The following is a 14,417-nucleotide window of genomic DNA, read 5'->3' as shown; positions in this document are numbered from 1 at the left end:
GCCAGCGGCTAAAACGGCGCCTGGTGACGCACATCAGCTCAGGCATGAGTAATACTAAAATAAGAATAGAATGTCGACTTCACGTTTAATAAAGACGACCAAGCGGGGTGAATTTCCACATTAACATGCCGTTAGTCTATTGAGTGATTTCTAGTTTTGGCGACCTCCTGATTTGAAATCAACGTGACAGGCACGCATCGATCGAAGGAAGGCTTTTTATATCGCGGTTTCAGACGACATCTTTATTCAAACTCACCTTAAGGTGTTTTCGTTGGGCGTGTACACATGCTCGGAGGTACTACGTGAAAAGGTAAGTGTAGAACGGCCAATGCATCAAATGAAATGTCTCGGGGCTTTGGTTCTGCAAGCGCACGCTTCACATGTGGGTTTTAATAAAGACGCCGCTCGGAGCGGAATCGATGGCGCCCGCTCACCAGCCGCCACCCTGGGGGTTCGCTTCGTCTGTAGACCCCCCCTTCCCTTTCCCCCCCACCCGCCTCCGCTCGACACGCTCAGCCGACGGCGGTGTTGTGTGTAACTACAGAGGCGGTAATTGCGAGTCATTGAGATTCATTAGCCGGTTTCCTGCTACAATGGCACAAAATCCATACGCGACGGTCCCGTTTGCCGCCTTTCTTCACTAAATGACTTTGATGGATGAATACGTTGGGATTAAGTTTGCCCGCGTGCCTCCTCATCGCTGTTCCATACACACGTCCGACTCGATTAACGCTGTCGGCGCCGATCACGACCCTTGGGTATACTCTCTTCGTCATATCAAAAGGTAAATGGCGCGCTATTTCCGGCGGGCTACGTTGAACAACTAATGACGCAAGTGAGTGCCGGATGCCTTTTAAAATTTAATTCGTCTTTTTGGGGGGTCTGTCGCATTTCAGGTCGTCATGACGGTTCCTGATAGCAAAGCTACGGGAACTGTCTGTAGTTGGATTGCTTTTTTTCCGAATATTCGTATCTTCAGCTAGCTATTAGCCAGCTATCCGTTCCGTGTATGATCATCAACTATAAAAATGTAGACAAAATTAGGGCCTTGCGCAGACTCTGGAGCGTAGCTCTCTAACGGAAGATTTATTCGGAGATGCTCTATAACAAAGAACCTCGCGGTAGCGCTCCAGATCCCAGGTTCTCCTGCCGCGTGTAGCTAACACTGATAAATTGCTCTTTTTCTACGAGCCTCTGTGTTGTTTTGGGAGAAGGTCGAAGTGGGAGGAAGTAAGGTGGAGGTATCTGATACGCTCTCCGGAATCCCAAAGAAAAAGCCAGGGATGCGATAAAAGGTCAAGTTGTACAGCGTGACCCGAGCAAAGTCGTTGTGTAAATTAGGATTGCTGAAGAACTGGCGACAAACCGGCGTGAGGGACAAAAACCTTCTTGGCAGGCAGTGGCAGTTTTGCAACGCTTCTCCAATGTCAACTAGCGAGCCATGAGCAACGCAATGAGATGTTTACCAAAGTTGTCAAATACTGATGGCCTCACGTCTGTCGGAATAATACCTGAAACAAAATTTGAGAGAGGAAAATAGTGACTTTTGGGACTCCCTTTCCACACACAAAGGCACGTTTGCAATAATAGCGCGTATACTCAATGTTCTTCATTGCTTGCCCGCCTGGGGAATAACAGGGAAAGGGCAGCTGTTATTAATCTATCGAACCATCGTCTCCTCCCGAGCTTTCATCCGGCGGCATGTCCACTTGGCTGGGCTATTTATGACGGCCAATATCCGCATGTAATTTATGCTCCTCTGACTGGAGCTGCCAATTTTATTTTCATTAGCAAACAAAATGAACTGGAGCACGGCGGGGGGAGAGCTGTCACGCCGCAAATTGATTAGCAAAATGCAACGCGCCAAACAAGATTGCGCGATGGCAATCTCCTCCTTTTTTTGTCCGATATGATCCTCAGATGTCAGCTACGCTGACAAATGTTTTGTCGTCGGCTCTGATGTCATTTAGGCAAAGAAAGCTTGGAGGGGAAGATAATTGAATAGATCTGACAGTACGAGAAAGATGTCATTTGGACCAGAACGATGGAAGCCAAACTTTGCCCGCCTACCACCAAAGGGAAAATAATCATGTAAGCAAAGTCAAAAAACATAAATAAATAAATACAAATAAATAAAACGAAATAAAAATAAAATACAATAAATAAAAATAAATAAGACACTTTTTTTGTGTCTTACTGGGAATAGCGAGAGAGAACGGTGAGCGGCCTATCACACAAATTTCCCCAAGGACAGCCGGCCCCGGTCACCTGTCGCGCGTCTGAAGTCTCCCTTCCCGTAATGAAGCTTCTTTATTAACATTGCTAATGCAATTACACGCCTAATGAAATCTCATTTCAAATCCCACAGTCAAACCACGGCATTGCTCGCCCCTTCCTTGCCCTTCTCCCCATAAGTGACCTTTACATTTGTTGTGTTGTAATAACTACGAATGTCAGGACAAGCAATCCACTGCGATTGTAAAAGTCATACTACTGTATGTCGCAAGTGGGTCCACTAGGTTGATGGCTTAAACAAGGCTACGCTGCAATATCAACAATCTATATCCGATTAAGACGAGAAAAGGTCGAAATTCCAACGCCGAATGCTTTTGTCGACGATATTACAAAAGCGCAATTGAGCTTATCTCTGTTTCAAGAATGAAAAGAAGAAATACACCAAATTTAGGGTAGACAGATTGCAATAAAACCTTATAGTGAGAAAGACATTTCTTGGCACCGTCAGATTTGATCGAGAATATGGCGAATCGAGTTTGTGCCGACTCCATAAGTACGAGCTGCTTTCACCGATAAAACGTCTCTAATTCTTAATACTTTAGGTACTTTGACGAAAGGTCGCCACAGACATGTTATTAAGACTCTCAGGAACTGTTTTGAAACGGGGGTGTGTATCCGTGTGGGGGCAGTAACATCTCGTTAAAGCTACCGTCAGTGACTTATTACCGAGATAAAACGAAAATGACTGTAATTACCGGCTCTTAAAACTCCAACACGTCACAGTCACAACTCGTCATTAGTCTTCCAATCGCGCCGGCGGTGTACAGCTAAGTGCACCTAAAGCGCCGCTCCGAGCCAGGCATTACCTCGCCTCTGTCGTGGCATAAGGAGCCGTATGCTTGATGTATGGACAGAAACGTACGCGAGAACATCCGCTCCCGAGCCAACAATGCGAAGCGAGCAACTCACGAGGTCTTGACACAGCATGAATCATGAGGCGATTATTGATCGGTGGAAAAGAGGGAGGGAGGTTGGGGTGGGGGGAGGCAGATGAAAAGTAGCATAATGTAACTCTCACAGGCAATATCTTTTCCGAGTAGCTCTCAAAATACGTCTGGTGTGAAGATTTTCTAAGTAGGATCGATTGAAGGTTTTGCAGAAACGCGTCAATCGTAATACCCGAGGTGGCATTGTGTCCGAATGACGTAAATGAGTTTCCGCTATCGAGGATCCTTTCATCAATGGATCATTTTGATATTTGTCTTGAGAAGTAGAGAAGCAGCATGTGATTTATCATCCAAGGCGCTACGTCCCAGCCTTTGCTTAAGATGACGACGTCCCAGCCTTTGCTTAAGCTGCCGAGTATGGTTTAATTCAATTTTATTTTTTAAATTCTGTTTCATTATTTATCTGTATCCGTTTGTTTCCCCGGCGATTCAGGGACAAATACACTCGGTAGCAAACGATAAATAATAATCATCTACTCGTCCTTGTTCTGTCTGCCGAAAGTAGCAAAACAACATTTTCCTCATCCTCCACGGGGCTGAAATATTATGTTTGAAACCGTTGCGCTCTTATGAATAATTAAACCATTTGTCTTACTGCACAGCGGTGTACAATTACTTTGAGAAGCTCGACGTGCGGCGCTATATAAAAGGTATCGGATTAATAGCGCTTGCCACGGAGCGACCACGCCAAACGCTCAAAAGGCGGCCGGCGAAAGGAAATGGCGGCGTGGCGGGCCACGCGGGATTCCAGAGAAGGTTGCTTCTAACTGTGGTATTCACCACTGCAGTATTTGCACCCATAATGATCAGTGGAGAAAAAAAAAATCCCAGCACAAGTCTGCCAACAACTCCAGAACGCCCCCCCCCCTCTCCCCGCCCCATCTTTCTTCCCAATGCATTTTTTAGCTGTGCCGCCCGTGGGCTGAGAAACAAGAAAAATGTAGCTGATGTGCATAATTCCCCAAAATTACACACCTCAGCAATTGTTTCATTTAAAAGTCTGTTTCCATAAGATGGAGGTTTTTCTGCTGCAAATTCTGTCTGTTGCGTGCTTTGAGAAGGATCTTCTCAATCCTGTGATGGGGGGGGGTGAAGAGGGGGAGAACAGGATAATGAGGCGCCATGTTTGACAGCTTCGCAAATGGTGCGCTGCTAAAGTTAAGAGGAGAGTAGCTCTCCTCGGGAGTAGAACATGCCGAAACGCCAGACTGGATCTGCGCTGGTTTTGTAGCAGGTTTACATAAAATGCCGTCCATGTCTCCACTACGGGAGCGCAACGCCATTCTTGTAATATACATGCTTAGCCGCAACATTGTCTTAAACAGAGTTTTCCTCATCAAATGGTTTCCATGTCAAGAATCACCTTTCGAGGTTTAGAAAACGTAAGCATGTTTGTGAGCATGAGTCGGGTGATTGACAGGTGCAGCATCTACCCCGCCTCTCCCCAAGTGTAGCGTGAATAGATGATGCCTGTTTGATTCCATTTTTTATTATATTCCGGAAATATACAGATCGGGCCTGTTCTCAGTCCGCCATGATTAGCGCCTCGGTGCTGTTTTTCAGTCCAGCCGCAGGTATATTTGCTCCATGTCAGCCACTTGTTCAATTTGTCGGTGTACATGCCATGCAGGGTCTTGTCTTTCCATGACAGCCCATCTGGCTCCTTCTTCTTACCGGCCGGCCTTCTGTTGCCAGAGGCATTCATTAAGCAGCTGATCCCCGCGGAGCATCATCTTGATGTATTCTCGGAAAATGCTCACACTCTTTTCGTTTTGTGTACACCTTCAGGATACTGGACTCGGGGCGGAACCATTACGAGGAATGTTATATATTTAATTCCCAAGGCTTGGGTCATGCCCGAAACGGCACGACGTCAACCGTTTTGATTCGAAGCATCCATTTTTAGTGACTCCCGAGCATTTTGACAAACTCGTGCAAGAAAAGTGGGCCCAAACAGGAAGCAGTTCTCCACGACCGAGAAGCATTTCTTTTTTTTGTTCACGCCGTCTAAAGTGGCTGAAGCATGTTGACAAAATATCATCCTTTCAAGAGTTTGAGTGGGCCCATTCATGGCTCCCGGCAACTCTACGTAATATTAGAATCATGCAAGCATGTCAAGTTATTAGAAATCGAAAACAACGCACAGCCGGTTGAACTGATCTGTGGTTGTCGCCTCGAATTCTCGCCGTTATATTTTCACAAGCGGGGCGTCAGGCAAGCACAATGTGTTTTTTCCAATCTAATTAATGCACCAATTAGGAAAAAGGAAAACTAGCTTCCCAGGGGCGACTTTTACTCGCCTTTTGCTAATTAGACGTAGCTAGCGCGAGTGATATGTATGGTGATTGAAAGTGACAGCCGGCTCCTTGATTCAGGCGCGATATTAAAGGTTGCGCCACACGCATTAGGAAGTGTTTGCAAGTACCGAGGTTTAGCGTATAGTCATTCCCCGGCAAAGAGGCTAGCTTCTATCGCTTGCGATTGTTTTTCCCCACGGCTGCTAGATGGCGCCGCAGCGGATGATGGAAATATCTTGGCCGCTTTACATTCTATATTCCATCCTCATCATTTTGCGGGTAGCCTACTTGCAGTATTTGCGGCGGCGTTTTACATAATTACACTCGCAGTGTGTTCCAGCACATTTTCTGACTTGCCATTTGCCGCTTGAAGGGCTCATCCATCCAGCTGTGCATGGCAACAGCGTTTCGTGGGCGGCCGCTGGTCAATAGTAGTAGCGTATTAATGGCACCTCTCAGCGTGACTCATATGTGAGCTCCCGCAGTCATCCTGCCTGCACAATAAAGACACACTTCACGTACTTCTGTTTGGTTCATGTTTACCAAAAAATTAATCCTGACATAGTAGGCTTACTTTGCCATGAGTGCAAATATGCTTTTTTTTTGTTTTTATCACGGTTATGTATTAGCATGCGGGACCGACGCGTTCGCTTTGTTCTTTACGCTCTCCGAAGAGAGGAATAAAACAAAGATACGAGTGTATTAGTTAGAGAGCCATTTTTCTAACATTGCACCTCTAATTAAAAACAAAGGGCGAGTATTTTTGCCGCTCTTGCTCTTAGCGAGCTAGCTGAAGCTAAACTTGTACCCGTGAGCTAAATGTCAAGTGACAAGTTAATAATGTTGAGTAAATTTGTGTTTTAATTGGTCGTACGCTTGGAATTTCATCACTACGTTGAACAGTGACTGTGTTTAAATGGTAATGCGAGTGTTTGCGCTACCTCTGCTCTAAGGTCGCCTTTCCTAAACGTGTTTCCGCTAGCAATGAGCTAGCAGGTTAAACGTTAATAGCGTCGAGTCAAATTGTGTTTTAATTGGTCGGGTGTTTATAGTTTTACCGCTTTAGCGTTAAAACGAGTGCCCGAGGAGCAGACGGCTCTGCTGATGTGACCGCTTGGCGCATTTGCACGCCCGGCCTGGCTTCAAACTAGCAATTAGAATGAATTGCTTATTGATAAGTCCGCCCTTTTCCTTTTTCCACTTGCTCCTCTCCCCCGCCGGCTTCCGTGGCAAGCCTCTCTCGCCTTCATTGTTATTCTTCGCCGGCACTCGGCGCCTCTCAGAGAATTGCCAAGTCAATTTAGAATCACTCAATAACAACCTGATGTGCTTTAGCGTAAATATGGACTAATGCCGGGAGAACAATCAACACCTATGCCCGTCGTCCCCCCCGTTGCGGCCAATCGGTCTGGCCCGAGCCCTGAGGGCGAAATGCCGAGGCTCGTCGTGGATTTTGTGATTTCCTCCCTGCTCTTGAAGGTGCGTGTGATTACGAGCGTGAGAGGCCCTGTTAGCATTTAAAGAGCCTTCGCACTGTTGGAATGTCTAACAAGGCGCTACCGATATCGTCATTCCAGACCTCGAGCTCCTAATGCACTTTTTTACACTCGGTTAACTCGCGTAGACGTCCGTTTGTCTTTTCCAGTTTGCCGCCGAGTGACTTGACCAAAAAAAAGTCGTAGGATTCGGACTTCAAACCCAAACGTGACGCGAGGAACATCAAGAACCGAATTGTGACGTCGGGTGAAGCAAATCACACGAGAGCGGCTTGGCTTTACGACGGGGATTTCTTTTCTTTTGAAATCTCAGCGGGTTGGAATTTTCAGTCGGCTTTGGCTGCTTTCCCAAGCGTGAGGAACACGAGTGCTTTGTATGTGCAGAAGATGAGTTGTGAAAGACAGAGTGGCCTCTGAACTCAGACGAATCAGAAAAAAATCCTTCTGCCTGGCTGCTGTGGGTTATTGATGGCGCGCCGCTTCAACAGCACGTTGCCAGTCATCACCTCGCTACTCGCGGGTCGCAGGCCGCTGTGTTCAACCCTTTCTTCCGCTTCCATGGCAAGCAACCAGGTAGTTTTATTTTTCTAAAAAGTTCCCGTCCGTTCCGCTTGAGTGGCTACGGCTACTTTTTCGCACGTGCGAGTCGTGATTCATTTCTTGATTTTGTTATGTCTCGCCAAGAAGAAGAAGAAGAAGAAGAAGAAGGTCACCTTGCGCTAATAACCGTGCAGGAGGGGAAAAAAAATTAAGTGGCGCTGCTCCGCTGGTCCGAGAAGCCTCTTCTCCCCTCGTCTTGCCGCCTTCGACGTCGGCAGACGTTTGGTGCCGAGGCTTTTTCCGACTCATTTGAAGCCGGGGGCCGGACGAGTGTGCAAACAAGGTCGCGCCCTTTTCTGACAGATGAAGTCAAATTGGAGTTAATAATGCTTGGAAGCATCTGTTGAGATGATCACAAGGAGGATTTCCAGACCATGAAAAGCTGACTTTCAAGTCGTGTGGAATAGATACGGATTTTCCTCATGCCCATTCCAATAACCGATTAATCTGCCGATTTTTTAAAAATACATAACGAATATAGTTAGCCGGCGTCAAGCCACGATGTCGGGTTCACCGTAGAGTTTCGAGCTACGTAACACTTCTTGAGGCATGTGAAAAGAGACAAAGGTTCTTTGTATCGCAGCTCATCGTCGCCAAGACAACAGAAATAATGTGACCTTGGCCCAGGAATAGTTGGTTGGGTTGCGCGCTCAGCCGTGAAAAAGTGACAACGCTGAAACGAACACACACCTGTGACGAGGTGTGCTGGAATAATCGTGCTTTCAAATTGGCTTGATGAGGTGATGAGGGTGTTCCAATTGAAGCTGCTAGCCAGGGTTTCTGTCAGGTCCAAGTATTTTATACACTGAAAGAGTTTAGAACAGGTTAGGCGTGTTGGTGTGAGGGCAAGGCAAAAAAAAAAAAAAATGGGGCCGTTTGATTCCCGTTTGACTCCATCACCGCTCATTATCGACCGCCCGCTGTGTCCGACTTTGCTGCTGAGTGTTTAAATGACCGTAAACACAAAGTGAGTGGAGTGGGAAGGCCGTGCGCTCCATTTTGATGCTCAAAAACACCTCCGATTGAAAACTTTATTAAGCCGCTCGCCGTACGCGGACACCCGTTTGCGGCTTTAACTAGCAAGCACTTTTATGACCAAACAATGGCATTGCTTTGAAAAGGGACTACTTTTTGTTGTCTTTACAATTTCAAACGTGTTAGCCTTGCAAATAAATAAGTCAAATAAATGTCAGCAGGAAAAAATAAAATAAAATACCACCTTTCGAAATATTTGGCAGGATAAAATTCCGCCAAGTGATTCATCGGCTAATCAATGAAATAAAAACATTAAAATGTTTTTTTGCTGGTTGTGATCGAGCTAATATTTCTAAATGAAATTGCTCTAACAAACGGACTCCTAAATAATGTCATCAGAGGCCTTCAGAGGGAATCTGATCAATAATCATATTTAAAAAAAAGCGGGCTGGTTCGACAGCGCCTTTCCGTCTCGTTTGTGCTCGTAGCGCGTATTTCACGCCTGATCGGCCTCTCGCGGTCTCTATCGCACCTGTCTTTGAGCTGAGGGCAGACGGGAAATCAAATGGATGCATCTTGGAATGCCGGGCGTGTGTAATGAGGTCTCACCGCCTTCGCCTATCGACTGACGGGTCAAGATCACCGAGGGCTATTTTCGGAACGTTTGTGGCCGATCACGACCGAGGTGTCAACTTTTCCATGCTTTGAGTCTCAATGGAATATTTCTATTGTGTGTGTGTATGCGTCAAAAGCACAATGAGCACCGGTGCAACTTAATAGCGGCATTGTGCGAGCGGGTGGGTGCTCAATTACGCGGTGACGGCGGAGCAGCTCTCGTAAAGATCCATTTGTGCCTCGCCAATGTCAGCGTTTTGTATTTAATAAGTAACCTGATGGAGGCGCAGTAAACAGCCAAGCTGTCGCTCCTCTCAGACGTGCCAAGGGTGAACGCGTGCAGTGCTAATAACGACACTGTTTATTTTAGGAGAAGGGAGGGGCCTCAAATTGCGAGAACGCTAACCACGATTTTGTCTTAAATTGCCCATCTCGTACGCTTTTTTTTTCAAGTTAGCGCTTTCGTCTAATCGAATGTGTTTTCGTAAATGGCAGAGGCAAATTCATCTAAAATAAAGCTAGCATAAACTTCGGAAGTTAGCATCCGCAATGAATCCGACGTTGGCGCGGTAGCGCAGCCGTGGTCTCCGTTCTCGCTTTTGACTTCATGACTTCGCAAAAAATCCGACAAAATTTCACTTTTTTACGTGTAGGCCGAGCAATCTCACTCTTTGCCACGCTTGGTCATCCCTGAGCATTTGATCCCAAATCAGTTCCCCGTGGCCTTGTAGCAGGACATGTCAGGATTGAGCAACGCCCCGCGGCGCTTTTGCTTCGACCTCCTCTCATCTCCCAGCTTGCAATTCCCTTCCGCTTTCTCCCCGCTAAACAAATTTTATCCCCAGTCAACCTCGCCGGCTTCCTTTCCCGCGGTCGCCCCGAGCTGCACAGATCCAATTTAACAAGCCGCCATTTGCATGGCGCTCTGCTACAATATCTCCTCTTACACCCAGCGCTCCTTGAGACATTATTGATGAAGCCTTGGCAAAAGTTCAATGAATTTCCTCCTTTTCCTGTCGCGACGCTTCCCCTTGCCGGAGCCCGGCCTGCTGTCGATCAAATACGACCGCACGTTTTCATTAGACCTCTTGAAATGGCTTTGATTACGATTCGAGCAAAAACTCGGCAAGAAATTTTTGCTTCGTTGAACAAAAATCTATTCAACATTCTGTCGTGTGAGTAACAATCGGTGGATTCAAGGGTTAGTCGCACCTTCCGGCATCTCATCAGAGTGTTTAATTGTTCTGCCAGTATGGCGCACAATTGGATCAATGAATTCGCTGGCTGTGTCTTCCAAAGGACGAATTTGAAGGTCACATGCCCAAATGTAGGCGGGCTTACCATCTAGCCTTCAAATGCGGCTTTTGTTTCCATGGAGACGGGCCCCGAGCGAAAATTACTTTGTAGCGCACTTTTAAAAATGTCTTCTACCAGCTGAGCACGTTGGCGCCATCTTGTGGCAGTACAAAAGACAAAGTGAGAATCGCTAGCTTCCTCCGTGAAATTAGATGACCAAGACACCGAATTGTCGAGATATGGCTGTCATAACTGGGCAAACAAGGACACATCCGTAAAATTTAGTTTGAAGAAGCCATTTTGGGCTAATCCCAGGTTTCTTGCTCCGACAAATGTAATCTTCTTTATTAAATCATGACCGAGCATGGCGAGAAAGTTTCATGAATTTTCACCATTTATTAGTTTTTTTGTGGGGGGGCTTCTGCGTCACCTTTTAGCCAGTTGGTTGCAAAAATCCGGCCAAGGGATCCCCCGCCGGCGCACCATTTTCTCCCCGTCGCCATCTGCTGTTCCGGGTGACCCATCCAAAAGTTTCCACCTCCCGCTTCTTGGCTTGACGCCAACACCAGCTGCATGTAGAGCCCGGAGACATGACGAGTGGCCGCAGCTAACGGCTAACAAAAAAATCAGTGCCGAGAAATCAATTTTGTCTTTCGTGTGCCCAACAGCAGATGTTCCCATAGAAGCCGCATCTTGTCAAAATTGCAAGTCTCGTCTCCATTTTTATTTGTAATCGTCCCCCAGTGATACATTAGCAGCGGCGGTCGTACTGATTTGTGAGAAAATCTCGTCAATAAAAGAAAAGCGCCACAATCGAAGCTGCAGGTGAGCCGTTTGATCTCTCGGGATGTCACGCTCGTTTCTTTCCCTCGCGAGGGAAGAGAGTAAATCCCCCGAGCTTGTGAATTGTTTGCCGTTTTGAACATCCACCGTGCGATTATGCAGCCTGAGAAAAGAAGACGTAAAAACATTAAGAATTTGCTTTCCTTTAAAGTTTATCTCCGGGCTTTGCGTGTACAAATAAACACCCGCAGGGATAGAAGCAAAAATCCTTTCAACGAGGAAACAATCGAACCGTGAGCTTTTCTTGATGAATCGGCAATACTTGACAATTTAGCGTGGCCCGGGTATAAATATTCCAAATTTGGAAACGTTTAAAGCGAGCCTGACTTGGCCGCCTCGTAGCAAAATGTTTTGTAGGTGCTTTTGCTTTTGATTGTCTTCCGAGCTGTCGCGGCCGCTCTAATCAGAACCACCGACAAAGACATCTTTATTTTCTCTCGTCAAGTGAGTCTACTCGATTTTTGTGATCCAAAGTCAAGACTTCATTTTCTCTCGGACAAAGAGCCTCATCCCACGCAGACAGCTTCGGATAAAAATAAAATAACTCATTCGAGGAAAAACAAACACGCTTTAGAAAAATGATTGACTCAAAGTGTTTTCGGCTTTCCCGTCGACAAATCGGCGATCGGATAAAAACGGGAAATCGACGGCGTAATGGAGCTGCATGCGGTGACTCTTTTAGCCAGCGTTTATTTTTGTCCTCTTTCTCTTCCCATCTATTGTAAACAATTTGCGAGGGTGGGGCTGCTCATCTCGATACGACCTCTTCTCTTTCTTACAAAGAATCAAACGACGACTCGACCCGTTATTTTCGTAATCCACCTGCTCCCTCTGAGCGTTAATATTCGCCGGACCCGGGAGAAGCGCAAAGTAATTCTCAGCTTCGAGATCGGCGCGTAATTGGAGCGCACCGTCCATTTTGTTTGGCCGCAGGGTCAAGCACACATTTAGAGCCGCGTCGACTCAATTGAACCAGCATCGCCGAGCTCAAGACATTTCGTAAATTCGCCCGCCACTTCATCACGCTTAATTTGATACCGACGCTCAGCGAGCGCTCGACGGACAAGCATCCGCCCTAGTTATGGAGTCGCCAATCGAGACTCGTTTCCCGGCCTCGTCGCACGCGACCCAATGGATTGACGTCGCTCGTGTCTTGACCGTCGTCTCCTCCACATGAAGGGAATCGCTTTAGCGGCGCTTTCACGTTGTTCTGACCAAACTGCACTCGTATTGATAAGGTTGATAAAGAAATGCTTGGGCACGCACCCGCCGGATTAGACATCAAATCCCGCCGCAGCCAGACGGCAAACACTAAAAGTCCCCCTACGATCAACAAGCTCCGGCGGGGAAGCAAAAAAATGTCATCGCCCTGTAGATTTGTTTGTCTGCTGGGGTAATGCGGCTTTTAGACGAGTGTTTTACAGGAGATTTGGACACGGGGAAGAGAAATAGATTTGTTAGAGGCGCTATTGATTGGATATAAACGAGTGGCGGGTGACATTTGAGAAAATGAATTCCAATTCCAGACAAATTGCTAGCGCCGAGACGGCGCGTCGCCACGAGAGGGAAGCTGGAGATTGACTACAGAGGGAGCGGCGCGAAGCGAACCTGCGCGCGGCAGATACGGCCGGCCGGCGCTGTTTGCGAGCGGCGCCTGCCCTCGCGCAACTCTAAACCCACCAAACACGCTGAAAGCAATTAATGAGCATCAATGGGATTGGATAGGCCCCGCGTTGGCGCACTTGTCAATCTCGTCGGTTTAAACGGAAAATGGGATTGAAAAGCACAGAGGCTGCCCTGCGGCTGTCACATCTGAGCTACGACTACTGTCTGTGATTGTTTGCCTCTTGATCAAAAGTTAGCTAGCACCTCGAGCCGTCTCGGAATTTGCGTCCTAAATAAGATTCCGCGTCTAGATTTTGGTGTATTTTATGACGGGCGGCAACGGTGACACTGCTGTCTGTCTCTGACGTTAAAAAAAAATCAAATAAAATTGGTTAACATGTCAAAAATGTCCCAGGGTAACTCATTCACTGCCGACCCAGTTACTATCTGACGTCTATAATCGGTCAAAGTAAAAGCAGCGGCGTGTTTCAAAGCCGCAAAGTGCGGGTCAGATGGGTGTTCAAGGAGGCCCGTCTTGTGATTGACAGGCAGGTAAAAGGGTGCCAACCCCCTCCCGGCGTGATGGATGTTGTCTCCGCCGGCGGAGCACTTTTGGAGGGGCTTCATCAATGCGCTTTGGAGCGGCACTAACTATTAGTTAGCACGTCTACCGGCTGATGTTTTCAATTTGGGACACATTTGCCGTGCCGCTAGCATATGTCGGAATCGCGTATCAAGAGAATCAAGTCGTAATTATGGGAATCCGCTTGAAATATCGACACACTAAAGACATCATGTTACGAGGATCAGCGTAGTATATTCTAGAGAAAATGATATATTGGTTAATAAAGGTGAGTATAACTTGTTTTATGAAATTTACCTAAATGTAAAACTTCCAGATAGATGTGTAAATCATTTTTTTTTTATTATTATTTTTTTTTAGATGATTAATTTATGACAATACAGAATTTCGCGGGACCGGATGTAATTGCAAAAATATACCCTAACCCTAACCCTAACCCTAACCCTAACCCGAGGTAACGCTGCAGGCATCTGACAAGTCGTCGAAGTCATTGACGTCGGAACAGAACTGTCCAAAAAAAGTCGTATCTTCGAATCCTCGCTCTCTCGAAGGAGTCTCTGAGCGTTCCGGCTGTTGCCCCTTGACAAGCGGCGCAGTCGGCATTTGGCGTCGGCGCGCACCGAGGCAGCGGGACTGCCGAGTGGGATTAAAGTCATCTCCGACTTCATTACGGCTGTGAAAGCAGAGCGGTAACCGTTGGGGAGCTTCCCCGTCCACACAAATCTTTACGCCGCTCATCTCCTCTCTAATCATCTCCACCCAAGGACTTTTTGGTCTCACTTAAAGCAAAGCAAGATCCGCTCGTAGGAAAATTGGATGGCGAGAGCCGCGCTAAGGCCAAGGACATCTTTGCTGGTTGACGATA

Source organism: Syngnathus typhle, linkage group LG12 (assembly GCF_033458585.1).
Source record: "Syngnathus typhle isolate RoL2023-S1 ecotype Sweden linkage group LG12, RoL_Styp_1.0, whole genome shotgun sequence".
NCBI classification, from domain to species: domain Eukaryota; kingdom Metazoa; phylum Chordata; class Actinopteri; order Syngnathiformes; family Syngnathidae; genus Syngnathus; species Syngnathus typhle.
The sequence above is the reverse complement of the archived record's forward strand: the minus strand, read 5'-3'. Positions refer to the sequence as shown.